The 27,953-nt window shown below is 34.9% G+C and overlaps 1 protein-coding gene and 1 long non-coding RNA gene across 5 annotated transcripts in view; both read right to left on the bottom strand.

Annotated features, from left to right (window-relative positions):
- Positions 1-4,129, bottom strand: part of LOC128680270 (uncharacterized) — an 84,594-nt gene extending 80,465 nt beyond the window's left edge. For both annotated transcript variants that reach the window (XR_008405839.1, XR_008405838.2), the window contains exons 1-2: positions 4,050-4,129; positions 2,114-2,168 (exon numbers count right to left, since the gene is read on the bottom strand). This is a non-coding gene — a long non-coding RNA (uncharacterized LOC128680270). The remainder of the gene's footprint in view (positions 1-2,113; positions 2,169-4,049) is intronic.
- LOC128680260 (uncharacterized protein) overlaps positions 1-27,953 on the bottom strand; it is a 533,151-nt gene that overhangs the window by 308,968 nt on the left and 196,230 nt on the right. The window lies entirely within an intron of this gene.

Consider the following 27,953-nt stretch of genomic DNA (forward strand, 5'->3'; position numbering starts at 1 on the left):
CACGCTCATGTGGCGACATCTACCACGTCACATGCACAACCGCGCAGACAGTGCGTTTTCGATTGGAAGCATAAATACAACTGTCTGTCGCGTGCGGTTCTCCTGGCGCAACACCTAGCCTGGCGGGAAGATCTTCCCTTTGTGGCGGTCGAGCATAATCACCTGGCTCCCGCTACACTCATATGAGAGAGAGAGTCTGTGAGAGAGTTAACTATTACAAGCTACATATAGGTACTAACAATACAACTAATACAAAAGAAAGCACTATACAACAATGAACGCTACCTGGCATAAAAAAAATTCTTTGCAACGAATCATTGTCAAGGTGATCCATCGTTTGTTTTGTTAGATTCAAAGAAATAAGGAAAAAAATGTACCTGAATGCATATGAAAGTCATTGAAGGCAACGGCGGCGGCTTTTGCATTGCGCGGCTGTTCTCAATTAGGGTCGACGTGAAGCAGGCGACCGGTCGCAAAATAACAGTTTGCCTACTGAGCTAGATTAGTTTCTTTGTTTTAGTTAATTATTATATTTTATTTTGTTTACAACGATATTCATTTATTTTTATTTTTTCATTATATTATATTAGATTATATTCTATAATATTATTTAAATATTTTATCTTTCAGGTACTCTTGAGATAGTGTAAAAGCAATTATTAATAAGAATTTCTTTAATACGTTTTGTGGTTTTTTTATATCTTTAATGGTTTGTGGAAGTTTATTGTATACTTTAACGGTAATTGCAAGGGTAGCCCCCTAGTAAGTAGTAGTTTGTCGGGATTTCTGATTTTACACTAACATTGGGCGTCACAGCTCTGAAAAGAACCTGGAACACGCGGAGACGAGAAAGAGTGCGGAGCCAATATATGGACTAAGCCCATGAGAAGCCTCGCAAGACCCGCTTTTATTGAAGGAACTTCTCAAAATTCTTGCCTTAAAGAAAACGCCACCCAACGTCCTTTCTATGAATAGTCAATGCTATTGTCCGATCACGAGAGCGTGTCGTCGCTGAATCGTGACTAGGGTGACCATTATTTCATAATAAAAGAGGAAAAAATGTTTAATTCGTTTGTTAGGTGCGCGTCTTGACTCCCCGTTTTTTTATCATGACAACTTGATGAGCTGTACTTCTATTTCTTTCATGTTTCCGTGTTACATTCGGAGCTGTGACGTCAATGTGTGGTCAATTGTACGACCGGCCGCCTGGCGTCAATCTTTTTGTGGAATTCTATTATTGCATTTCAGCAGTTAAGGCTGTGTTTCTTAAACGCCTCGTGTGACATAGTGACATAGTGTCCTAGTGGTCAACGCTTCGTGTGACATCCTGTGTGTCCCTTTGTAGGGCGGAACCACAAGCCTGATAAGGTGTAAGTACAGTCAACAGAACATCAAGGTACACAGCATGATCCTCTATGGTGCGGTAATAGCGTCGAGTTTGCAATGAATTTGGGTAGGTTCTGTGCTGTTGACTGTACTTAATAACGAATATTTTATCTGATTATTTGTATGAAGTAAGCGTATACGAGTACAATGAATAAAGAACTTTCGTGGAGCGGATTATAGATTAAGTAACCATAAGTTAATAACTTAAAAATCCTAAAATATTCCAAAGCATTGTCAACCTACACGTGATTCATGAGTGACGCACCGAAGAATGCAATTGGATACCGAACCACCAATTTATATTGATGACAATGGAATCTTTTGGGCATGTTAAGTACTGTCAACCACAAAACTCCGGCATTACTGATGTACATTAACGTCTTGGCATAAGGTTCATGTAAACCAATGGCTTATGCCCGCAGCTCCGGCCGCGTGAAATTTTCTACGAAAGCGCAACAGGCGTGATTTTCATATAAAGTTTCACCCCCATTTAAAGCAATTTATGAGTTGGTTTTTGAATGAAAAAGTAGCCTATGTTTGAACTTTTGGGGTCTTTAACTACATGCATACGAAATATCGTCAAAATCGATCCAGCGGTTTAGCCGTGAAAGCGAAACATACAGACAGACATTCCCATTCATAATATTAGTGTGGATGAGTTGTAGTAGAGAGTAGTAAACAAAATAAATCTTTGCCATTACATAATAACTGTAAAAAAAAAACTTACGAAAGGATACAATATCGTAAAACCATTTGTGCTGTAGATAGTTTCTGTTGCTTACCTGAAAAGAGAAAAGAAAAATGGATATTAAAACAAAATAGTAAAATTAAAAAAATGTATGTGCATTACCAAATTTTTGCAATTCATTTTTTTTCCTACGAATTATTAGCTAGTCACATAATATCATCGTCATCATATTGAGTGTGTTATCGCTAACACTGGTCAGATTTTATTCAAGTCGCCTAAAGGCATCTGACATGACTTTTACGACTACTTACCGCCATCTAGTGGCAGATAGTCACATACACACCAGTGCACTAAACTGTCCGCCAGTGTGCAGGTTTCCTCACGATGTTTTCCTTCACCTAAAACTACTATACATGAGTCAGATTGGTATACAAACTCATATGGCACGAGTAGGATACGAACCTGAGACCTTAAGATCCACAGGCATTTGTTTAATATGTACTTAATTGTAGATTGATATTGTAGATAGATAAATCAAATCATCTTTATTTGCTAGTAGCGGCCCGCCCCGGCTTCGCTCGAGTCAAAACATAATAAATCTTTCACTTAAACCTTCTTCGGGAATCACACTATCCATTGGTGGAAACTGCATGAAAATCCGTGCTGTAGTTTTTGAGTTGATCGCGAAGAGACGCGGCAGAGTACTTTGTTTTATAATATGTAAGGATAAAAATTATTACAAGATAAACAAATACAACAAATAGGTAAGGAGTAGACATTTTGTACTTCGTCATATCTGGTGTTACAGGCTGTCAAGCTGCAGCAATGACCACGCGCCACTAGGTGGGCTGTATGCCTGCTTGCATGCCTATTTTATTTATTTCATTTTATTCGGAGAATATTCAGTCTTAAATAACAAGAACAAGATACTAAATAGAAACTGTTGACCAATTACATATTCACGCAAGTTAAATGCTAAGAAGCTTGTCTGATACAACTATCAAAAAACAAAATATATTAATATAAAACACCAAAATAGTTTAGCAAAATGTACATTAACCCAGTTGTACAAGTCTAAAAATCAATTTGCTTGCAAACTAGAAATCCGCCTTGGTGTTTAATATTGCATTGGCAATCCGAGCCTGGCAGACTGCACTTTATTGCAGTATTGTGCAGCACAGATGGGTTTTGTTAAAACAAGTGGGGGGGAAGGCGATTTTCCTATGCAAAAAGGTGCTAAGGGTGAGTTGCACCATTCAACTTGACGTTGACTTTGACCTGCGCGTCTCTTGTATGAGAAAATAATAATGGATATGCAGGGTTACTGGTATCAAACGCAAAACCTAAAGACTACTTGGGTACATCAAAACAAGCAACTTTTATTCTACGATTTTTCGTAATTCGTAGTTTTTTTTTTCATATAAATAAAAAAACAATCTAATTTATCACGTTGAGACAAAAAGTCGTATAACCAAAGATTTTAGCCTCTATGTACCTTATGCGCCTTTGGAAGGTTATATGTTAGATACCAGTAATCTTGTATATTTACACAAGAAACCGCCCTTTCTGATCCGCGGAACACAAAAGTTCACCTAGGTGTTTCACGGTAAAATTTTTGTACCTCTGGTTCACCTAGGTGTTCCGCTATTCAAAATACCGCATGATACAAATCTGTTTTTTAAATTGCTCCTATTTCTAAACTCTTTCAATTCTATTTCTATATATACACGCTTTTAGCTTTACGAAAATAATAATGATATGAAAAAATTCTGGAATCGAGCGGGAATTGTTCCCACGCCTCTGTCTATCAGGAACATTATTCTTAATACCTATAATATGCTCCAGATATCAACAAGAAATCCAATCTAGGAGCTTAATAAAAAAAACACTCTCAACAATAAACAAGATTCCAGTTTCCAATCCTAAGAATAACGTAATAAAACTGTAGTCTCATAAATTGTACACTAACACTTACTGTAAACAGCGGAAAGCTGCGAACTGCAATTTTGCAAAAATATACACATAACAGAGTCGTAAAATGGGCTGCAATTCTAATATAACTCATGCTTTAAAGGTAGTGCAGGAACTGGAACGGTTTGCGACCAGGGCTGAAGTAATATTTGGCGCCCGTTACGTTACCGATTCTATTTTTATTTTTAGATTTACTTCGCTCAGTGTTAAATCTACTAATTGGCCGCATGGTACGTTTTTCAGTTCTAGATTATTAAGTACGGGACTTAGATACAGCCAACTGACAATATGGGTTTCCGTATGCTGACCTCCAAACTTCAATTCGAAGATGGCACCCCATGATGATGAGTAATTTTTCACAAGCTACAAACTAAGTATTTTAGTTAGACAGCGATGTCGGGTCGAGAAAGAATGTATGTTTATTTTACAAAAAATTACATATTTATTTATACAAAACACACAAAACTTCACTTCGTACAAACGTTGAGCTGTGCTATACGTAGTGGTGGGGGAAGCGTCGTAATACTCGGCGCGCACTTGACTTCCTTCCCAGCGCTTCACTACCGAGTACACATTGCTCATTGCGGTGTGGTGGGGGAAGCGTTGTGACTTCTCGAGTTGTCCTACATCAAATGTTTTTATGAGAGGTTTTTTTTACAGATAGTGTGATTCCATAATAATGGTGTTACCCGAGCGAGGCCGGGAAGCGTCGCTAGTAAATTTATATGGTCAACAATAAGTATAACCTCAAAATTCATGGCCTTAATGAACACACCATCGAATGAACGTTGTTTTGCAACATTTTAAACTTGGTTTTTTATTACACTATAACATATTATAGCGTAATAGTAATCGTAAAACTCAATTCCCACGGAAAATATTACACGCAATAAATTTTATTTGAAATTTGCAGTGGATAAAAAAAATATTTTAAACCGAAAAATGGGTCGACTAATAAATCTGTTCGTTTCCAAAAATAAAGCATAGTTATGGCAAGAGTTCTATAAATAACGGTATACTAAATTTAAAAATTTAAAATTCTTGTTACCGCAACACGGTAAAGAGAATTTACATGTATAGAAAATCATACAATGATCTACTTTCCAAACTGTTTCAAAAACTTAAAAACTAAATTACGATTAGGTAGATAGCTAAATGAAATTAGATAGTTTTTAGTTTAAATTAATATAATTTTGTGTTATTATTATAGATGTATAGATAATATTCGATTACTTATGTCTCGTGGATAATAAATAAGTTTTTAATTACCATTTAATTAAAACCGAAAGAATTCTAACCCGTTTACAAGAGGACTAATTTTGATCAAAATGTATTTAATCTGTACTATTATTATAAAGAGGTAAGCGTTTGTGAGTTTGTATGTTTGAGGCGGATAATCTCCGAAACTATGGAACCGATTTCAAAAAATTATTTCACCAACAGAAAGGTACATTATCTAAGATTGCTATAGGCTATATTTTATCTCAAAGTATCTCAAAACGGGAGCGAAGCCCCGGGCAACATCTAGTTGTATAATAAGAAATAATATTCGAAAAAACCGAGGATTATACAAAAAAAAATCTAAAATAATTAATTAGTTTGAAAGCCCTAAAAGGGTCAAATATGTAGTTTTATTTATTTATTTATTTTATTTATTTATTAACATTTCTTACATCTAACATTACAGGTTTATTAGTTATTGGTAATAATATCATATTTGAGCCTTCAGGGGTGGAAAGGTTAGGTGCATGGGATCCATTAACTCATCAACTTCTGTCCAGGATTTGAATAACAATAAATTAACTTCACTGGCCACCAAAATTGTACTAGAGAAACTTTCAACTTATTAGTTGAAAATGTTATTTTCTTATTTTAAAACTATTTTTCTCTGTCAAGAAAATTCCCGCCGATCGATTGGTTGTGAACAGTTGTATGTTTTGGTATCCAATATATACCAATTTACATTTTAATCGGCTCTACACAAGAGTTTTATTTATATTCTTCTTCATAGTCGTATTCCTCATGGCTGAGGGTCGTGGTCATTACGTGTAATGAAACACACATAACAACTTTCTTTGCATTATTAATGGAGTGGTGTGCCATTGCCTTCTCCATTTCATACACAAGGTTATAATCAAACCAGTGTGCAGGTTTCCTCACGATGTTTTCATTCACCGGAAGTTGGACGATGAAAACTACTATACAGTCAGATTGGTATACACACTCATGTGACACGAGTAGGATTCGAACCTGGGCCTTTCGATCCACAGGCGGGCGTCTTAACCATTACACCACCACCAGTACGATGGTACTGGTGATGACCAGTACTGCTTAGTTTATTATAATTTAATAAATTATATTGCGACCATAAAAATTGTTCAGCTTCTTATTTGTTCTTCAAAAAGACTGGTCGAGGTATCTCGTGAACAAAGGGCTGGAAGCTTTTACGGCCAGAGGCTCAGCATTGCAGTGCAAATTGATAATGCTGCCAGCCTATTGGGCACTTTACCGCAGGATATAACACAGAACGAAATGCCTCAAAAACGGTATATAACGGTTATTTTAGTAACGTTATCGTTAACCGCGCGCTATAAATAACGTTTCATTGTAACGACGACGCCATTGTTATTTGGTGTGATGTCATGATGCTATCATGAACTGGAAGTAGAGTCTACAGCGCCAAATTCAAATATTTTATTTCAATATATTATTTCCTTGCTTAAACACAACAACGGTAAGAACCTCTGAGGCCTAGGTGGATACCACATCTGCCATTTGGAAGTCCAAGGTTCGAATTCCAGCGCGATTTAATTTGAAACTTTGGTATGCTAATCATAATTCTATATTTAAAACAGCATTTTTTGAGCGCGTTATGATGTGCAATCATTGAATGAATGAGTGAATGTATGAATGAACAATTTTTGAACGAAAATGTGGTACATACTAATGGTGGTAAAAAAGTCATTATTTTTGGAATTAAGATTTTTGTACATACTCGTAAAACAACCTCTTTATTGAGAACTAAATGTTGCCCGGGGCTTCGCTTCCGTGGAAATTTCGAGATAAACCATAGCCTATAGCAATCTTGGACAATGTACCTTTCTAATGGTGAAAGAATTTTTGAAATCGGTTCGGTAGTTTCGGAGATTACCCGCCTCAAACATACAAACTCACAAACGCTCACCTCTTTATAATAATAGTATAAGGTGTGAGAATAATATATAATACACGATTGATACATGTGTTCTCGGATTTATGTATGAGAAGAGGTTTATTTGCAGTGTAATAATTTACTAAAACTAAAAAAACAATTAATAGGTAAAAATTCCCAACTATGAAGAACTAGCATAAAAATAAACGGTGATTTTGGCGCAGCAATGAACTGGCACCTTTAATTTTATAGATTTAAACCTGCCATCACACTGTTAAGTAATAGAGCAGTATTTACACAAGTGTTTCACGACGCGAACTGTGGAACACGAGATTTTAAAACCGCTGCACTGTGCCAATAAACCTAATTATATAAAATAAAAGTAGTTCTCATTGCGAGCCCGGATGACAGTCACACCGAATAGTAACATTTTATAAATATTGACGCCGAACGTTTGTTAATATTTGAAAAAAAAAGGCGAATGAAAAATTATTGTTCTTTTTTCATAATTGTATGGTTATTATAAAGATATTTAGAACTTTATCATTTGTTTTATTTAGTTCGCGATGTAATTAGAATCGTATCGCAACTTCATTATCAGAAAATTTAATTCAAAATAATTACAATGAATTCATGTTTGTGTTGTATATATCCATATCTAATTAATTTTAGAAATAGTAATGACTATTTGATTTTAATCTTGTATCACCTATATTTTACACAATTATAAAATAAGCAGTCAGCATTCATTTACACATTGCGTTAAAACTTGTAATTTGTCTTAAAATATAGGTACACAGAATTTTATAGCGAATAACACAATTAATTTTCAATTTGTTTTTAGAAAATATTAATAGTATAAATTTTCGTAACTAGATTTCCTTTATATTACACTACGGTGTAAATATTCTAGAATGCGAAAAAAAACAGCATTTTATGATCAACCTAGTTCCAGCCGCACTCGTAAAATACATTTAAACAGTTTGAGTACTCCCCGGTTATTTTGAGTATTACCCGGGCACTTTAAAAATACACTAGGGCACAGAGTAACAAAAGCTTGGATGTTTTTTTTAATTCAGACACGTTAATATAATTATAAGAAAAAAAATATATGTATATAGTTTTATAATTTAACTAAACATATGTTATATTTTTCTTTTAACAGTGTGTCTTCGAAAATTGAGCTTAAATAAATAATAAAAAATACGTCTAAAATAATCTTTAAATATTTCTTCTAATTTTAACCATGACACAGCCAAAATATATCTTATACTTACTGATAAGAAAAAATCGACTCGCTGATACACCCACCCAATTAGCACAATTAAACAAAAAAACACATAAAATAGGTTGTCCCAATGCTAAAAACGTGTAAACCAGTCAAAGGCGAAACAGGGATGAATGCCAAATCAAAATAATGATGATTAAAATCGCAACGGCCATCTGTTGCGATCTTTATTAAGAAAATTATTATAATTAAATCAAGAAAACAATTTATTCAGTGGCAAATCTCAATTAATGTTAGCCCTGAATTCATAAAGTCACAAAATAAGGAAGCGATTCAGTTAATCTTTCTTATAAACCTCCAATAAAAAAATATTTAAGCCTCCAATAAAAATATGAACAACAAATTCATTGCTCTGTTGGAAATTGTTTACAAATCGAGTTAATTTTGTATGTAAAAAAATATATGTTACATTGTTTGTTCTTCATTTGTTTAGTGGCCATTGCGTTCAAATAAAACTAATGTGATTAATCCATATTTCCTTACTTAATATTATAAATGTGTGTGTGTATGTGTTTATTTATCCGTGTTTCATGTCAAAACAGAGTAACGGATTGAGGTGATTTTTGGTGTGGAGATAGTTGGAGAGCTGGAGAGTGTCATAGGCACTTGTGTACGTGTACTTTTAGGCGCGGGCGGAGCCGCGGGTAAAAGCTAGTTAATATATATTGTGTATAGCAGTAACTTTAACAACATGTGCGTTTGACGATAAATTAAATTATGTCACTATGTCCAAAACGATAAAAAAAGCGCCAACGTTTGGAGCTTCTTTTACGCCCGTTCGAACGAGGAGTTAGTAGCCTCATCCATACGGTACATATTTTATACGTGTGTACATGGGTGTAGTTTCCAGTCTTTACTGTAAAATGTAAACACTTTCTGTGCCAGAGTGTAAGCCAAGTTGTTCGATTTCCACACCACGTGATCGCGTTACTTGTTAAATTGAAGAGAGATTGCCTCTAACGCAGCTCCGCATGCGGCACCCTGTTACACCGTAATGTAATGAAAGAATTTGTTCCAAAAAACAACAGACACTTCGTGAAGATTATCTCTATGATGTTCTTACTCTATAGGATAGCGCTGCTTGTTAAATTGTACAGAGATTGCCTCAAACACAGTCCCATATGGACCCTTATCACACCGTAGCATAATGTAAGAATTTCTTGGGAAAAGGAAACAAAATCCGTATTCTAATCTTTATAACTGTAACTTTATATAAATAATGGATACATAAAGTATTCTAATCAGACCTCAGGTTAAAATACTTTTATCATATAGCAAATATATTGCACGAAAATATTATTCCACTTCTGTGTAACGGGCACCATTTCTAATGCGTCTCATTACGTGTGAACGAAAATTTGATACATCTCTCGCGTGATACCTGGCCTTAACGCGTTTGATCATACCAGTGATTTAAGGGGGAGTGATAGCCAATTTTCAATTCGGTGTAATATACGGCAGAGTTGTTTAGGGTTGTCAATTGATATTTACGTAAAAGGTCTATTTGTTGATTGTATTTTTAATGTGTGTCGAAGCTCGTAAATTGAGTAAATTTCAAGCGCGGATGAAATTTCGGGAGATTGTTTTCTGGATGTGATACTGTTATTTCGTCATTTTAAGTGTTTCCTTCAAACATTTATATCATAATATTATGGCTTTATCTTTGTTTGTGTCAGCCAGGGATGATTTTAAACATTTTGTTGTGTTATTTCTCGTTCAAATGGGGGAAAATTCAGTCCGGGGAATTATGTGTATTGTGTCATTAGAATAATCTATATTGCTTGCTTGTGTTGCGGTTGCGATTTTCATAATCTAAACATACAAACACATTCACATGCTCTCCTTTTACTATATGTGGCCATATAAATCTAAAGGGTCTTATGGCAGCTGGCACTTAGGCCTTTATTGCCGTTGTTCGAATACGCCATGGCGGGCGCCATAAGGTCCCTTTTGATTTGGACGACCAACCATAAGGTCCCTTTTGATTTGGATGACAACATATAGTCTACGCATCGTGTAAAAAAAGAAACAACGTGTGGACCTAATACGTATTACGTGTTTTATGTTTTATGATAACCTCGCCAGAAGTTATAATACACTCTATTTTTCTATAGCTCCTAGACAAAAATATTACTATTTTCACTCTTACAGCAATTAACGTACTCAAAAAACCGTAAACAAGATCGGGAAAATAAAGTACTTTTTACACCGGACCGTCGGCTACCGACGAAGCGTGTCGGTCCGTCAGTAAATCATTGCGTGTGTGCTCGACCGACAAATTAGGTGTACAGCAATGAAAAATTCTAATTTATCGTCTACGGTTGTCTTTGGCCGATATACGGTATATTATTATAGTCTGGCTCCGAAAATAAAATATAAAATCCTTTATTGAGAAACTAGCTTATTGTCCGCGGCTTCGCCCGCGTAAATTTCCCCCGGGATTAGTTATTTTTCCTGGATGTTAGGTTATTGTCCTTCTCCATACTTCAAACTACATGTATGCAAAATTGCAAGAAGACTGGTTGAGTAGATAGAGCGTGAAGAGGTAGTTAGACCTTTATAGGCACTTTTTCGCGTCATATTCTAAATTAATATTTACCAAAGCTACAAACTACTAGCATTTCGGAACGACCACTGCTGAGAAGAAATGCCGAAAGAAACTCATTTAAACAGTGTTGGTCCCTATAATGCCAGAAGGACTTGCCATTTCTTTTCCGTGGTGTAGGGGACTAAAGATCTGGAGGTCCTGGGTTCGATTCCCAACGCGTTCTGTTATGTGTCCGTATCTGTGTTACAAGTTATATTATAACACCCGCGATACAAATGAATGCTTAGTTTGGGCCGTTGAGCGTTGTCCATGTTAAAAAAACGAGTGTCGGCAGAATTAAAAACATGAATATATGAATATAACGTTGTGCATTTTTGACGTCTTACGAATTTTCGATCGTCCCTACGCAAGTTTAACATTAAACATTAACATATACCCATCACAAAAGTGCCGCTAAAGATGTTTTCCCTTCAAAAATATATTAAACAAAACAAATTATATCAGTAAAATACATTACTTAACCTACGTAACATTTGCTGTTCATTAGATATAACAATTATATAAAATAGGGCGTAAATATTATTTTAATGACGTTTTTATTACTTGTATTAAATGCGCGCCTTGGTTCTAAATGGAATATTTTAGATATAAAAAAAAACTTGCGCATTTTCAGGTTTATTCTACCGTAAAATTTTATCAATTATGTTTACAATTTTTTTACTGCTAGCAAAAAATAATGTCGATTACTATTACGTAATAATAATAAAATAAATTGTAGTCGGTTCCATATTTGCCATCGGTTCGTGAGCATGCGGGGAAAGAGAAACCTTAGAAACCTGTAAAAAGCGGTTTTATTTTTAAAATGCCATTTTCTACGGAAATGCCACGGACAGGCAGGAGCCTGGAACTGTTGCGGATTCAATTAAAACTCGGACTATTGACAAATTGGCCGGTTTCCAGCTCCCGAGTTCGCTAGAATGTTATGGTGTAGTGAAAATGTGAGTGTCGTGTCGACATTTCACTCTCCAACTTTGGAGAGTTTTATTTTAACAGCTTTGTGGTTTTACTGCAATGAAATCGAGCGTCGCATTTGCACTTAGTTTTAGATAACTGCGGATTGGAAATAGTTTTCGCTTTTGATTAAAATTTGTATTTTGATTGTGGTAATATGTTTGTGTATATAGTTTAATTTAAGGTTTAAATCGAAAACTAATAAAGTTCCTATTTGTATAATGTACAATTAAAGATTTCTCTTAATAGTCGTATTCCTCATGGCTGAGGGTCGTGGTCTTTGCGTGGAATGAAACATACACAACAACTAATAGAATGGTGTGCCGCTGCCACCTCCATTATACTATAAAAGAATGTAAATAAATATATACATTTAAATATATTAGGACAAATCAAAAGTTTTAAAAAAGGATCACCTCACCAGGATTTGATACGAATTCTACAAATGTTTAGCAAAAAAGTATGTCAATTAATTTGTCAAATAAGGCGATTCTTATCCCGAAAACGAGATATCATACAACATTGCATCATTTTTAAAATTTTCCCAAACCGGTCTTTATCCAGAAACATAAATACAATAAAATTACTATCATTTTTGACATTTTCCCAAAACGACGCAAATATGTTGCAGCGCGTAACAAGCAATCAGTCATTTTGAAATCCGACCCACGATCAATCCATCGCTTAACAAACGCCCGAGCAGGAATTTGTCATATTTCGCTGGACAATTACTGGAAATCCGAGCGGATTTTTTAATGTTACATTTTAGGTTATGATGGCACGTTGTTCGCTTTAACAAATGTATTGTATTGGATTTTGTTACGAAAGTTTTTAAATTTAATTTTAAATGATTTCAAAGTGAATATAAAGTTAAATCCTAATCATAACTAGTACTAATCGAAACTAATATTACAAGTGTAAAAGTAAGTTTGTTTGTTACTCTTAAACACTATCTCCTCAACTTTCTTGAAATTTTACGTAAATATACCTAGTTTGAAGTACGAAGAAGGACATAGGGTACCTTTCATCCCGGAAAAATAACTGCTCCCGTGGGATATCACACGGGCGAAGCCGCAGGCAAAAGCTAGTTTTTTTACAAGTCGATAAACACTACTTTATCGCTACAGTATAAGACAGAGTCGCCGCCTCTGTCTGTCTGTTTCTAAGCTTTCTTTTTTTAAACCGCGCACGGATTTTGGTGTAGTTTTCCATGTTGTTTAAACAATTGATTACCAAAGGTTTAAAATACACAAAACTGCCTAATTAAGATCGTGCGAAGCCAGGCCAGCCAGTCACTATCGCTATCACTACATGGTCATATTACGTTTTATTTAGAATATATTTCATTTTGTATTGAACAGCTGATTTTTTCTGTCGCGATTTCGGAGTTACTCGCGTACTAAAAGTTGTTAAGAATCATGGACTGAGCATGTAGACAAAGTATTGCCAATGTATAAAAAGTCACCCTGTATAGTATAAATATAAAATATAAATAAATATATTAAGACAAATCACACAGATTGAGCTAGCCCCAAAGTAAGTTCTAGACTTGTGTTATGGAATACTAACTCAACGATACTATATTTTATAACAAATACATATATATAGATAAACATCCAAGACCCGGGCCAATCAGAAAAAGATCATTTTCCATCATGACCCGACCGGGGATCGAACCCGGGACCTCTCGGTTCAGTGGCAAGAACTTTACCACTGCGCCACCGAGGTCGTCAAAAGTATAAAAGCAAAAAAACTTCCGGCTTTCTGTCTGTCCCTATGTATGCATATTAAAACTATGTAACGGATTTTGATGCGGGTTTGATGCAGTAGGAATGTTTGGGTATAATTAAAATTTATTATGGTGTTTACCAGAGCGAACTTATTATAGTTTTATGACGCACCGCAAGTTTGTAATAAAATATACTAACTACTTAATATGTACAAATTACTAATAAATTCGTATTACTACAATAAATATTATGCAATGAATAATATATCTTACTGCAATTAAAATAATACACAAAATGCTTTTGTCTTCTGTGGCCCTTAAATTTCCATTCCTTGCCTTAAACATTCTGTTTACGAAATTCCCCCAAAAGAAATAAAGGAAGAAAATGTAATAAAAAAAAATCCAATAGTATAAATTCTTCGACGCTCAAGCCTAACAACTGGCTGTCATTTGCAAGAGTGAAAAAAAAAACAATTTCCATGTAAGATTAATCTTTCAGGCGACGTCACCGGTTCTTTTCAGCGCCACGTACTCCTGTATGCAAGTATAGCTGGCACTGTTTGGAGTGTGGTCTAAGTTAGGAGATTTAACTGCTTTTGCTTTTTATCCTCATAAATCACTCGCATTTGCCAAGCCAAGATATATAAAAACGAGAGATAAATACGTCTTCATTACGAGTATATCATCAAGATTGATAGTTTTTAGTTTAAATTAATATAATTTTGTGTGTATTTAAAGTAGTTCGTATATATGTTTACTTGGGTATGTATGTATATGAAATATGATCGTAAGTAAATCTTCATTAACAGATGCCGTCGCGATCGTAGGCGCAACTGTTTGAAGTGTTTGTTTGTCTGTTTGAAATCACCGAATTGTTAACTAGGTATATTTTTTCCAAATTTTTATTTAAATTTAATTATTTAAATTTATTTAAAAAGCACCTCATGTCCTTGCTGATTGATAAATGTTATTATAATTTGAAAGATTTTTTTAATGATAGACTCAGATAAAAATTAGTTAATTAAGTTATTTTTATTTATTCGATGATAGCATGCTCTCCATTTAAATTTGCATACCCGTGGACGGTAAACAAGTAGGATTAAGTTATTCATTGTTAAAAAATTAAAAAAAAAACACCACATTGTAAAAAATGTAAACTCATGTTTTTGCAAATAAATAATCTTTGTCTTTGTTTACTTTTTTGTTTTGTTTTTAAATAAATACAAAAAAATATTTTAAAAAATGACGAATTTAACGCTATACGGCATTCCATATAATTTTTGCACGTATTTATTACAGAAAATAATCATTTCACGCTTCCTCCTTCAACTTACTTCTTCATCAGCCTATGAGGGGCGTTTAAGTATTCGCCTTCCACCTGGAAGTGACTGCAGCCTGAAGGGTGTATTGTGACGCCTAGACAGACGCACCGCCTTATTATGCATATACACGAACTGTATTATATGTGTGTGTTTGTACGTGAAGCCTTATGAGACTGTATGGAGAGCTGTTCATTGTCTTATCACTCGTATTGTGTTAAAAAGGTATTTTCGCTTGCTTATTTTAAATTTCATTGTTTTGTTTCGAAATATATTCTTAACATAGTGTTTCGGCAGTCTTTATAGGGTACTAGTATTATGTACGTATTTTCCATGTACTTATTAGCCTACAGGCTGAAAAAACTTATGTGGAGAAGTTGCACGAACTGTTTGCAAAATTTGCTAACTAAAATAAATTTTACGTAATAACGTCTCAAATAATTTATTTAAAAATTAGACCTTCACGGGCACTTTTTCACGTCAAATTTTATATTACATAGTAAATTCTCAAAAAGCCACAAACTACTGGCATTTAGAAACGACCATTGCTGAGAAGAAATGCCAAAAGAAACCATTATTGTTTCTTACTTTAAGTTAAGTATTACGTAAGATTTATTTTAAGAGATACATACAAGATGCAAATTTAGATTAGTTCTCAGTAATAGGCCGATTTTGATGTAACTTGGAATAGATATAGTTCATACATTCCGCACGCAACAGCTGGTATCAAATAAACAATTATGGCAGTTGTATTTCTATTTTTACTAATATTTTCAAATGGCACGTGACAGATTCAAAACTCAAAACCAGATGTGGACTAATGTCCATAACGACTAAACTGGTTCTTCGAAAATTTTACGAGCCTGCATTGCGAGCGATAAAAAATCGATTAAGCTGGCGATAAGTCAAACAACTGTTGTTTGCACAACAAAATGGCTTCCTAGAATAGTGTGGGCGTCAAAATGGCGGCGTTAGGGTTGGGACAAACGTCTTTTTCTTGCTGAAATCGCGTGAGGCTTGTGACTTAATGACTGTAATTATTAGTGTTAAAATTGAGTTCATAGTAAACAACTATATAATTGAGCGTTTAAATAAAACCTGTCGCCTACTGACCGGTAGACTAATACAGGATAATAATTGTAATAAGTATAATAATGAACTTTATGCACTGAAAATAAATAAATATAAATAATATTATTATTATTTATATTTATTTTTATATTTAAATAAATAATATTAGGACAAATCACACAGATTGAAATAGCCCCAAAGTAAGTTCGAGACTTGTGTTATGGGATACTAGCTCAACGATACTATATTTTATAACAAATACATACATAGATAAACATCCAAGATCCGGACCAATCAGAAAAAGATAATTTTCCATCATGACCCGACCAGGGATCGAACCCGGGACCTCGCGGTTCAAAGGCAAGCACTTTAACACTGCGCCATCGAGGTCGTCGAAATATGACAGTTATTTTTATTTTGTGCACCAATACCGGATAAATGAAACATTCTATTTGGCATTCGAAATTTAAAGCTTTGTGAATACATTTAAATTTTATTTTTTTTCTTTGGTTTTGGAATATTTGTGTCTGTTTTTGGATTGTGTAAAACATAAAGGAAAATGTAAAAAAAATTGATCCGATTTATTTAGTTTAACAATTACAACCCTGCTCTAGTAGTGTAATAATATGTTGTGACCACAACACTTATCATGTTTGACCGTCTGTCTGTCGATACGTCGAAATTATTTGTTTATTTAGTGACCGTTTACAGATAATATCTCAGAATTGACATTTGTATTTGTACATAAGTATAGATAGCGTAAGTATACAAATGTTATAACAAACAAATAATAAATAACTATTACTTGCTATATAAGTGGTGCCATTCTCGTTGGTTGATTATAATTATAATAACGGTACTAAAGAAAGACAGAAAAAAATATTTACAAAACAAAATAAGCACTTACATAAATATTGGTGTTAAAAAGCATTTATTAATTTGATTCCAAAAAAAACCCAAAAAAATAATAATTTACACTAGCTCACAAAATTAAAAAAATAATATTATTATGTGCTTTAGCAGATAGTCGACGAAACACAAAAGAAGTTCTTTGTTATTACTGTCTTGTGTCCACCAAAGTGATTGAAAGAGAAAAACTGCCTAGGCCTAATTTTGAAATAAATATTTTCGAGTTTTATGATTTTTTTTTTAACGGTAGCAATTCAAGATCATTTCTTTAGAGTATTTTTTCCACGACAATGACATAAGGAATGTTTCACAATTTTGACTACAACCCCTCTTTCAACCCATGGCACTCGAGGCGCCATTAGAGAAACATCCCTCTGAATATTGTTGCGTCGAGGCGAAACTATTTTGATTTTTTACCCGACTCTCCAAAAGTAAGTGTATTATTATAATATACTATCTTTTGTCGACGGCTTTGCTCGCGTTTATTCATGCGTACGCTCATAATTTATTATTGTCAATATCTCGCAACGTGTCGCAATGAAACCTATACCAGATTTTAAGTTAGACCATCCGCTATGCAACTTACAATTCAACCAGTAGTTTTTGCGTGATGCGCGAACAAACATACACAGACAGATAAAATTGAAATGAAAAATGTTTTGGCTTCTATTAGTCTCTTAAAGACCCCCATAATAATTTTACTTACAGTTTTATTATATGTATAGATTATAGTAACAGCACGTAAAAATAAGCTGTTTTCACCATAAAGAAGATTTGTTATTTCTAAATATTTATTTTAAGCTTGTTATGTTAGTTACTGTGTCATGTCAGTTTTGTGAACCATAATTTTAAAAAAGGAGTGCATGGTTTTAGTGCCCTTGTAAGTACATATTTTGTGAATATATTATATGTAATTAATTATATATACCAATATATGTTATGTGCGATTCTATTGGAATCAAACTAGGATATAGGTTACTGGAAAGACTAAAAAATTGAGTAAAAAATAAATGCAAGTTTTGAAGATTCAGCTGTGATTTTACGACTGGCCGCCTCTGTCTGATCCCAATCCTCTATGTTAATGCTACATGCTAAAGCTATTGTGTCCCTTGGTCGCCTCGTACGACATGGACGTGAGGTCATAGAGTAGACCAATAAAGTTACTTCATATTTGTGTTGAAACAGGCAATGAAATGGTGAATTGCCTTCTTTAATATTGGTTCTAAAACACGTAGAAAAAAATGTCCCTCATATGAAGCTGCGTACATATGAAAGCCTTTGGCTACAAAAATATTGTGGTTCCGGTGGATCTGGGGTTCCGTGGGGAATGTTTCTATAAAGATAAATTCCTATGCAAACGTGACAACCACTACACATGATTATAAACAAACACCTTTCCACCCTAGGTTTTACAGACATCTCACTGTGCAGAGCATGCGTGGAGGCTGAGGAAACTGCAAGCCACCTCCTACTGGAGTGTTGTGGCGTCGCATCAGCAAGAGAAGAGTTCCTGGAAGAAATCCAGAGATCATGAGCAAAGCCTGCCGCACACCATCGGCGGTGCTCCGCTTCCTGAAGGAGCTGGGCTGGCAGGTATCATCAATAACTGCGGAAAAGGGAAGTATGAAGTCATAACCGTTGTTGGCTGAATTGCTTAAACCGTAAGTCGTGATGGCGTCAAGTTACGTCTGAATGTTTATCATTCACTAAATATTAGCCGCAGCTCCGGAGTAGCCTATGTTTGACCGCCAGGCTACCGTGAAACATGAAACATAAAACACGTAGGAGTTTATTGCGTCCATATGTTCTCTCTCATTTTTTACACGATAGAGGAAAAGAGACGTATGTTTCGTGGTAGGTTCCTTATAAAATTCATCGAAATCGCGCCCAGCGGTTTAACTGTTAAAGCGAAACAGACAGACTGAACAAACAAACAGGCATGCGGCCTACCTGTTGGGTATAAAATAATATTATGAAGCACTAGCTACGCCCCGGGGCTTCGCGGCTGTATTATTCCAGGTTATATTCTACCCGTGTACCGAATTTCATAAAAATCGGTCCGGTAGATTTTGAGTGAAAGAATAACAACCATAAATACGTCCTTACAAACTTTTGCTTTTATAATTAAAATTAGTAGCATATACATACATACAGAATTCTTATGCATCAAGATTAGACAGCAAATAAACAGTAAGAAAGCCCAATCCCAAAACTCTGCAGTTATTCGACTGAAACACTTTAAAAATTGTACTGAACCACAGCAGCCAAATAAAATACTCCGGCTCAATCGAATAGGTTTTTATTTCGTAGAAAAAACTTTCGCAATCAACGGTTGGTGTTTGGCTTGGAAAATAACAGGCCGATTTCTCTGTTTACTGTTCGGACATCGATACTAGAGTTATATATATACTCTTTATTGCTCCATTTGCAGAAGGATCATCCTACTATAAATCTACTGGATACCGATTGTTATGAAATTTGGTTCGACATTCTACATTTTTAGCGTATAAGAACACAGCAGATTTCAATATTTTTAGAGACACGCCACTAGGTATTTTCGACCTTGTAAACAGATCTTGTACTTTCAAAGTTTTCGCTAAAACTTGTTAAATATCTCAAACTCCGACAATCCAACCACCCCCCCTTCCCTCCCCACCCCGTTGACAGCCTTAATTGAACCCGATACTATCGGCCAAGTTCGAAACGCGATCTTGTAAGAGGATAGACTCAGGTCGCCGAGGATTGCTCGATTTTAATAGTTTCAGAAAACTTTCAAATACTCTGTATTATTTTTATAAAAATAAAATGTATTGAATATAATTTAATAATTGAATTTATAACACTGGCCTGTAATCCGCCTTTTTTTTTCGTGCGACCGCTCGTAAATTATCAATATATCGAATTTTAAGCAACGTAACGCGATGAAACTTATACCAGACTTTAATCAAAATCTACTTGTTACTATTAGCTTCACACTATTTTCCTCCAAAAACGAAGGCGTTAACAAAACCTTCCGAATTACTCAGCGCTGATATTTCGTACTACAACAACAAACTAAACAATACACAAGGGAACAAATAAAAAGATCCATTACTTAGAAGTGTAGTAACTGGTCACTATTTATCTTAGTGCGACGTTAGAAGAAGAAGAAGAAGTTTACGCGGAAGATATTTTACACATTCTATTCACATCATAACCTGTAGAACGGGCGGGCATCAAGTGAACAATATAAGTAACCTATTTTACATAAATCTCATTTTTGACGCAAGCTCTTATTTTATTGTCAGAAAGATTATTACATTCAATGTGTGACAAAAAAGTCATTAACGTGCAGTAAACCGTTGATGAGTTCGCCTGGAGCCGTTCCTGGGTGCACCCACCCAGGTCATGATTTGGTCTCGTTTGGTTTGTTCAAAAAGCAACACGCGACTGTGTTTGAAAAAGGGGAAAAAGAAAAATCTTCGTTACAACACACATATAAGTTAAGCACGTATAGTATATCCCAAAAAGGGTTGACGTAAGGCAGGCGGTCAAAACAAAATTTGAAGTACAAAATTTGCAAGGTTCATTTTTCAAGCGGACCTCGACATTCATCATCATATCGAGTGTGTTATTGCTAACACTGGTGTCAGATTTTATTCAAGTCACCTAAAGGCATCTGACATGACTTTTACGACTACTTACCGCCATACAGTGGCACACACTAGGGAACTAAACTGTCAACCAGTGTGCAGGTTTCCACACGATGTTTTCCTTCACCGGAAGCAAGTGGTGGTCTATGAAAACTACTATATGAATCAGATTGGTATACAAACTCGTATGGCACGAGTAGGATACGAACCTGAGACCATAAGATCTTCAGGCGGGCGTCTTAACCTATACACCACCACCGCATCGACCTCGACATTCGAAGTTGCCGCGGTGAAGCCAAGAAATAAAACCGGCTTCTAGATGTAATTTAGTATCTGTATGTTCTCCTGGTTGCTTCCGCAGCCGTTGGACGCTCAGGGATCGCAATTATAACCTAGTATTTGTAACCTATGTGTACCTGACCTGATTAAGCGCTAGTATATCCACACCCTTATTTCCCAACATGAATGAGGCCTGTAATTAGGAAGTTATATGTTTTCCGATAAGGAAATAAACTTTTTTAGAACTTTGTGAAGAATCTTCTCAGAAAGTTTCCGATCAGTCATGTATTTTCTTCACACTTGGTAATCAGGAAAACTCATGTAAAACTCGTGAATGTAATGCTAATTTTCACTGGTGTCGAGTGTCAACGCGTTACGTCGTCGCAACTGAGGACGACGGAATAATTAGGCCGGGCCCATAGGGTAGTTTCCGTTGAGATAGAATCATGAAAATTTTGCAAGAATATAATACCCTTAATATATATATATATATATATATATATATATATATATATATATATATATATATATATATATATATATATATATATAATATAGATATAACCTTGCTATCACTGTTTGGTCTTATAATTGTTTTGTTAAGTTGTTGTTTTCGTGCGCACGCTCATAACTTATTATTGTCAATATAGCTAATCTCCTCCTCTAGAAGCAATGTATCGCGATGAAAACTATACCAGATTTTTCGTAGTTATTTATCTTACCTATCCTTACATATTATAACACAAAGTCCACTGCCGCGTCTCTCTGTATAAGCACAAAAACTACCGTACGTATTTGCATGCGGTTTTCACCAATATATAATGTGATTCCTGAGGAAGGTTTAGGTGTATGATTTATTATGTTTTTACCAGAGGGAAGTCGGGACGGGCCACTAGTTTATTCGAGAATTTTTAATTTGACGGGTAATCACGAGAAATGGTATATAACAATTTTTTGTCTGTGCTGGGGAGCTTGATATATATTATTTAATTTACACCAATTTATTAATTTCTTGGCCCACAGATTAGTGTTAATCTCCGTAAAATCGAAACAAAAAGAAGAAAATAATACAGCACAACCTAAATATTGGTATCAAGTATTTTTTCCACTTTATCTTAGTGTAAAATACAGAGAACTGCATTCGCATTGGTAAGCACCTTCATTAGTAAAAGCTTTGAGCTTTCTGAAAGCTTTGACGCCAAAAGTCCCATTTGTCTTAGTACAAAGGTGTGCTGTAATCAAAGCCTGTTTGCAAATAACAGGGCTTTTGGTGTGCTTCCAATAAGCTCTAAAATAATTGCAAGAGCAATGCAAAACATAAATAGGGTTGTCGAAAACAAAAGGTATTCACAGTTCACAGAATCACTCTTCATCGAAAGCAGGTTTCGCCGATTTCTTTTTAATAACTCAAGTTACTAAAACTTTATAAGCAGAACTGGATTTACCGATCATTTTAATGCAAGCTTATCTAGATTTTGAGAAACCAAATTTTCGACGAAACGATGATGATGTCAAAAAATATTTGTATTAAGCAATTCATAAATAAATGCGAAAGTTTAAAATTAGTGAGTTTTTATTATTTAAAAACATCGTCGATGAAACGTACTTATGAAATATACTATTTTGTCTGTAGCTTTTTTACACAGATAAAACAAGATTCAGGAAATATGTAATCTCAAAATCCATAACCCTCACATGTCAAGTCAAACGGGGCTCACAAAAAATCCCATTACGACAAAATATTTGTACAAACAGCGTCATTGGATCAATACACGGAATCGCTGGGAGATTATTTAGAATCGTCCCGAGGGATGGCAACATTTGCATGGAGGTGTACTCGTATTGAAATGTCAAGATCCTCTGGTATAAACTGAAGAGAGTACAGATATATAGCTAACTAACATCTTCTTAAAGTGCTCCACCGACAAGAACAAAGTTCTTAAATTAATTGATTGAACATCTTCAGTGTCAAATTCAGAAGCCTCCCGATAGCTCTCGCTCGCATGTTTACGAAATAAACTCCGGGTAAATCGTAACTAAATGTGGATGAAATGATCACAAATGTAAAGACCACTCACTCGTCCGGTGCTTGCGCTGACATTCCAAATCAGGAAAAATATAACCATAATCTTCAACGTAAAACAATATGAAATTTGTGCGTAGCATTCGCGACGTGTTTGCAATCTACATTGGAGAATTGGCAATCTGATTGAAAATGTCATTTGGACAAGTTATTTTGACCAAGTTAACACAGTGTGTTTAATCCTATAACAATAAATCTTTATTTATTTTATTTAACAGTAACGACAGCCACGTCGGACCAGTTACGTTTGCTCCTGTAATCCTACTTAAGTGTAAAGTAAAAAATAATTCATATATTTCGACATATACTTCGATAAATCTCAACTCAGATGATTTAGACATATTTGACGATAGTCTGAATGTCTTTAAACGTAAGTTGCTCAACCTCATCAAGGATTAATAATCATAAAATTTGTTTAGTTAATTTGAAATTTATTGTGAACATTGTGTATACCTGTCATTGGTGTTTACATTAGAACTTAATTTTATGTGCTTTGTGTCGAATGTTGTATGTAAATACTGTTGGTGTACCTTAATGAATAAATCTTATTTATTCAGACAATCGTAGTCCACCAGTTATACCTTAAATTAAGTGATAAATTATGAAAATTATTTTATTAACCAAGACGTAGTTTGACATTAGGTTTATCTCTGTACATACATTATTTTGTAACTTGGATGAGTGTGGATCTGCTCTTTTTATGGGACTGGATTAAATTTTCAACAAGAATACTTGGATATATTGAATTTGGTACGAATATAGTAAAATGAGCGGTGTCCCAACGCGTAAAGGTTCAATCTCGCATGAAACTTGATCGAGTTACCTTGACTCACCTAGTTGGGTCGATCTTTTAAAATTTAAGTAGCTAGACTGGAAGTGGAAGTTTTTCTAAACATTTAAGTACATTTTAGATAAACCGTGATTTAATTCTTTATTATTTCTTATCGAGCTTTATTGACTAGAATCCAATTTCATTCAAGTCGCCTAAAGGCACCTGACACTACCGCCATCTAGTGGCAAGTAGTCATATGTATACTAAAGAACATATTTAGGTAAATATTCGCATATTTTTATATAGTATTATTTGGTTTTTAAGGAAAATATCGTAGTAAACAATTTTGAATTTCAAAAATTCAAAATTGTTTATTCCACATATACATACATCATTAATTGACGTGAAAAATGCACTTAAAACTACTGCCGACTTCCAAAACGCAGGTGAAGAAAAATATATGTGTCATTTAAAAAGTACAAATTCCGCCAACAAAACCCCACAAAAACAATAAACTTGAGAAAAACCGCGAAAAACCTAATCTATTTTGAAAATTAACTAACTCCGTTCATAGTTTCAGCAGTCGCGGACAAGTTTCAGCATATCGCGGACTCCATTTATCAAAAACTTTACTTCCACATAATTTTGTCACGGCCACAGTGGCGCGCCCAATCCCTATACGCCCCGTTTTTAAGCCCACATTGTCCTAAACTTAATTACACTCACAATACGCCTGTCCATCCCAACACTATTCAGTGGCAAATAAGGACTCTAAAGAAAGGGTTCCGTATAGGAAAGGGTGAAATCTAATTTCACAAAAAAGGGTATCTTAAACCTTTCTGCACACACAGCCCAGTTGACTGATGCAAAAAAGGGCTTTACTTGAACTCTGTTAAATTCACAGTTCGTAGTGGTATAATAAATGTTAGGTTTATTATGCATAAGTATATCAACAAGCACTGTATCCCAGTCAGTCTCCGCTATGTCGCATGCTAGACGAATCCAACGCGTTCCTGAACCAGGAACCTAAATATGATGTGTTTGTGAATGGATGTAAGATTCTTGTCAGTAGTTGTTTGCGGTTTTGCGAGAATGACGAATGTGAGTCGACTTGCTTGTAATAAAAATACAATAATGTTTATATATTTCTTGTTAAATGTTATAATGTAATATTGTTATAAGATTTTTTGAATGTCTTTAGCGGCTTTGTGCACTTTTTGTGATGGGTGAAAAATGTTAAACTCCCGCCAGGACACATGACGTGATCGAAAATTCTTAAGACGTCAAAAATGACCAACGTTAATATGTCTTCACTTCTGCCGGCACTGCCGGAGTGCGACCCATTTTTTATTTTTTTCTTAACAAAATAATGCAATAGGATACACATGTACAGTTGTATTTAAATAATAATAAATAAATAAATAAGTGTCCGAACAACAAACCAGTGTGTCCCAAACTGTGTATAGACCATGGCCACTCGAGCGTCGCGTGCCTACTGATCCCGCTTTTTCAGAATAACCACTAGCTATTCCTTAACGCCTATATACGGAATTCTATTGGTGAAATAATTTATATTTGAACCCTTTTATAGAGCTCTCTATGGTTAAATGCACGAATGCAATGAAATAGACGCTTTGAGCGATACGTGGTTGGTTATTTATGGTTCAGGGTGTTTTAAAAAGATCCTCATGATTTTCCGTTTGTATGGTCTTTCTTTGACGTTGAACGAAAAAAAAATTGGAATTTTTTTTCACACTTATTTTTGACTTTTTATTAATATTTTGAAGTTAGTGATAATTTACGAAACGGATATCTATTTTATTTAATTTGTTATCTTATTCATTCTTGGCTGTGATGCTCCCAAGCCTGAGCTCCGCCTGACCGCCTGCTTGAAGTTGACTCTCATTGGGAATGTTGTTGTTAGCACAAGCTTTTTATCCTTTACACACCTCGTACAACAGAAACAGTTAAAAGACCGATATTCATTATTGAAATCCACATCAAGCTTTTTTCCTCTCATCTGTTCTGTTCCCCGGTACTTCCTCAGCCGCACAGCGTTGGAGCCATGGGGCCGCTTTCCTACTTTTTCTTCACCGTTTACCACGGTCTTTGGCATCTGTCAAGAACCACTATCAAGCTAAAATCAAACATTAAATGTATCTTCTATAAGCCATTCTCGAAATATTCAGTTGCGGAGAAAGCTTTTAGCAAATTTTGAGAGTAGAAACTAAACACTAACTGGCACTGTACATCGTGCGTTATCTGCCAGATAAATTAGCAGTTAGTACAGTGCGAGTTAACGGTCACAGTCAGAATACTATATTTGGGAACCATTGTTGTTAGACTGAGCTAAGTTTTGCAGGGTTGTCACTTGACACATAATTTGTGACGAGACGCAAAGACGTGGCGCTATGATCGGTATGCTCGATTTCTGGAGGTCGGAGGTCTTGGATTCGATTCACAGCGCGGGTAAATATTTGTAATTGTGATTACAGATACATCCAAACAAAATATTGGTACAAAATTAATTAATTAATTGATTGCTTCATTACGACGGGATAGAAGCACAAACAAACACACTTTCAGATTTGTAAAATTAGTATGAATTTAAAATTTCACGTGAAAAGTGCATGTGAAGTCACAGCTGTACTTTTTCACGTGAAATTTTAAATTACATAGTAATTCTCAAATGCTACACACTACTGACATTTCGAAAGGAATGACAGTCTAATTTGATGAAATGTGACAAAAAAAAAGAATATTAACCAAATGGGACAAAAAAAAAAAGAAAATTATATGTGATTTGCGACAACCCTACAATAGTTGTAACTCTACTCGTACTTAAAACTTACACAGAATTTTCGGCTGTAAAGTGCAATGTTTACGGTGCGTTAATGAACAAATTTAAATGCAGTCAAATTTTATGGGGTTGCCAGTGTCCATGGGCTGCGGTGTTTGCTTACCATCAGGCGACCTCTATGTAAAAATAAAAAAAAACTGGTTAGAAAAGCGTTCAAATTATTATTCGAATTTAGAATTCAATTTTTTTCTTTTCTAACATAAATTTAAACGCGTAATTTTTGTTTTATTTGTCGTTTCGCCCGATCGCATGGAATATATGGAGCCTAATTTTTTTCCTTGGCACTCGTGCCTCAAATTCAATGATAACTTTAACTTGATCGCAGTTTCGATACCGTTAAATTGTGTGACAAATTCTCATATTCTCTGAGCCAGATACGAAAAGGAAAGTTCGTCATTTGGTCGCCGAGAATCACATCTGGCAGATTATAATATTGATTCCTTGACAGAAAGTGGTGAAACAGGTTCTAAAAATTTTTAAATACCTTTAAGAGTCGCAGTTCCTCCTACAACAATACTTTCCCACAAGATTATTTATCCCAGGGACGTATTCAGAATACTGAATATAAATGCCCACAAAGCTGTCAAGTTGGAATAAATTAGCCTAGTGATATATAGGCTATTGTTTAGCCTGTATCGTGGGCTATATGTAAATAGGTAACGCACGAGCTGAATTGTGCTTTAGACTAGTTTTAGGATATCTATTATTATATATAAATACTAATTTGGTATATCCTTATGGGACATGTACTAGGAGCTCATAACCGGACAGGATGCTTGAAAAGAGTTTAAGAGAGGCGAGTGAGATTTAGGTTAGAGGAAATAGGCGTGATAATATGTATGTATGTATGTTCTATTTTGGTATCTACGCCTGGGTGTTTCTCCGAGCGTTACGACCGCTCCGACCGCGCAGTCATTACTATCTGCCAATTTTCTTATGGAAGGAATCATTTTCCGAAATCAATTCATGAAATTGACATTACCACAGCACATATTAATGTATATATAATTTTAAAGTCAGATAGGAAAAGTAATTGTTGTCTTTGTTAAAATTTGAAAAATGGTAATGACAGCGCAGACGCAGCGGTCGAAACGCTCGGAGAAACACGCCCGCCTACGTTGGTTTGTTTCCCTAAACAAATGTCTTGACATTGGCATGATGTCATCAATGTTAACGTCAAAGTTTACTGATGTAACTCATCCAAAATATTTAAATCGTACCGACCTATTTTGATGGCAAAATGGTAATACATGTCG

Source organism: Plodia interpunctella, chromosome 23 (genome assembly GCF_027563975.2).
Source record: "Plodia interpunctella isolate USDA-ARS_2022_Savannah chromosome 23, ilPloInte3.2, whole genome shotgun sequence".
Taxonomy (NCBI): Eukaryota; Metazoa; Arthropoda; class Insecta; order Lepidoptera; family Pyralidae; genus Plodia; species Plodia interpunctella.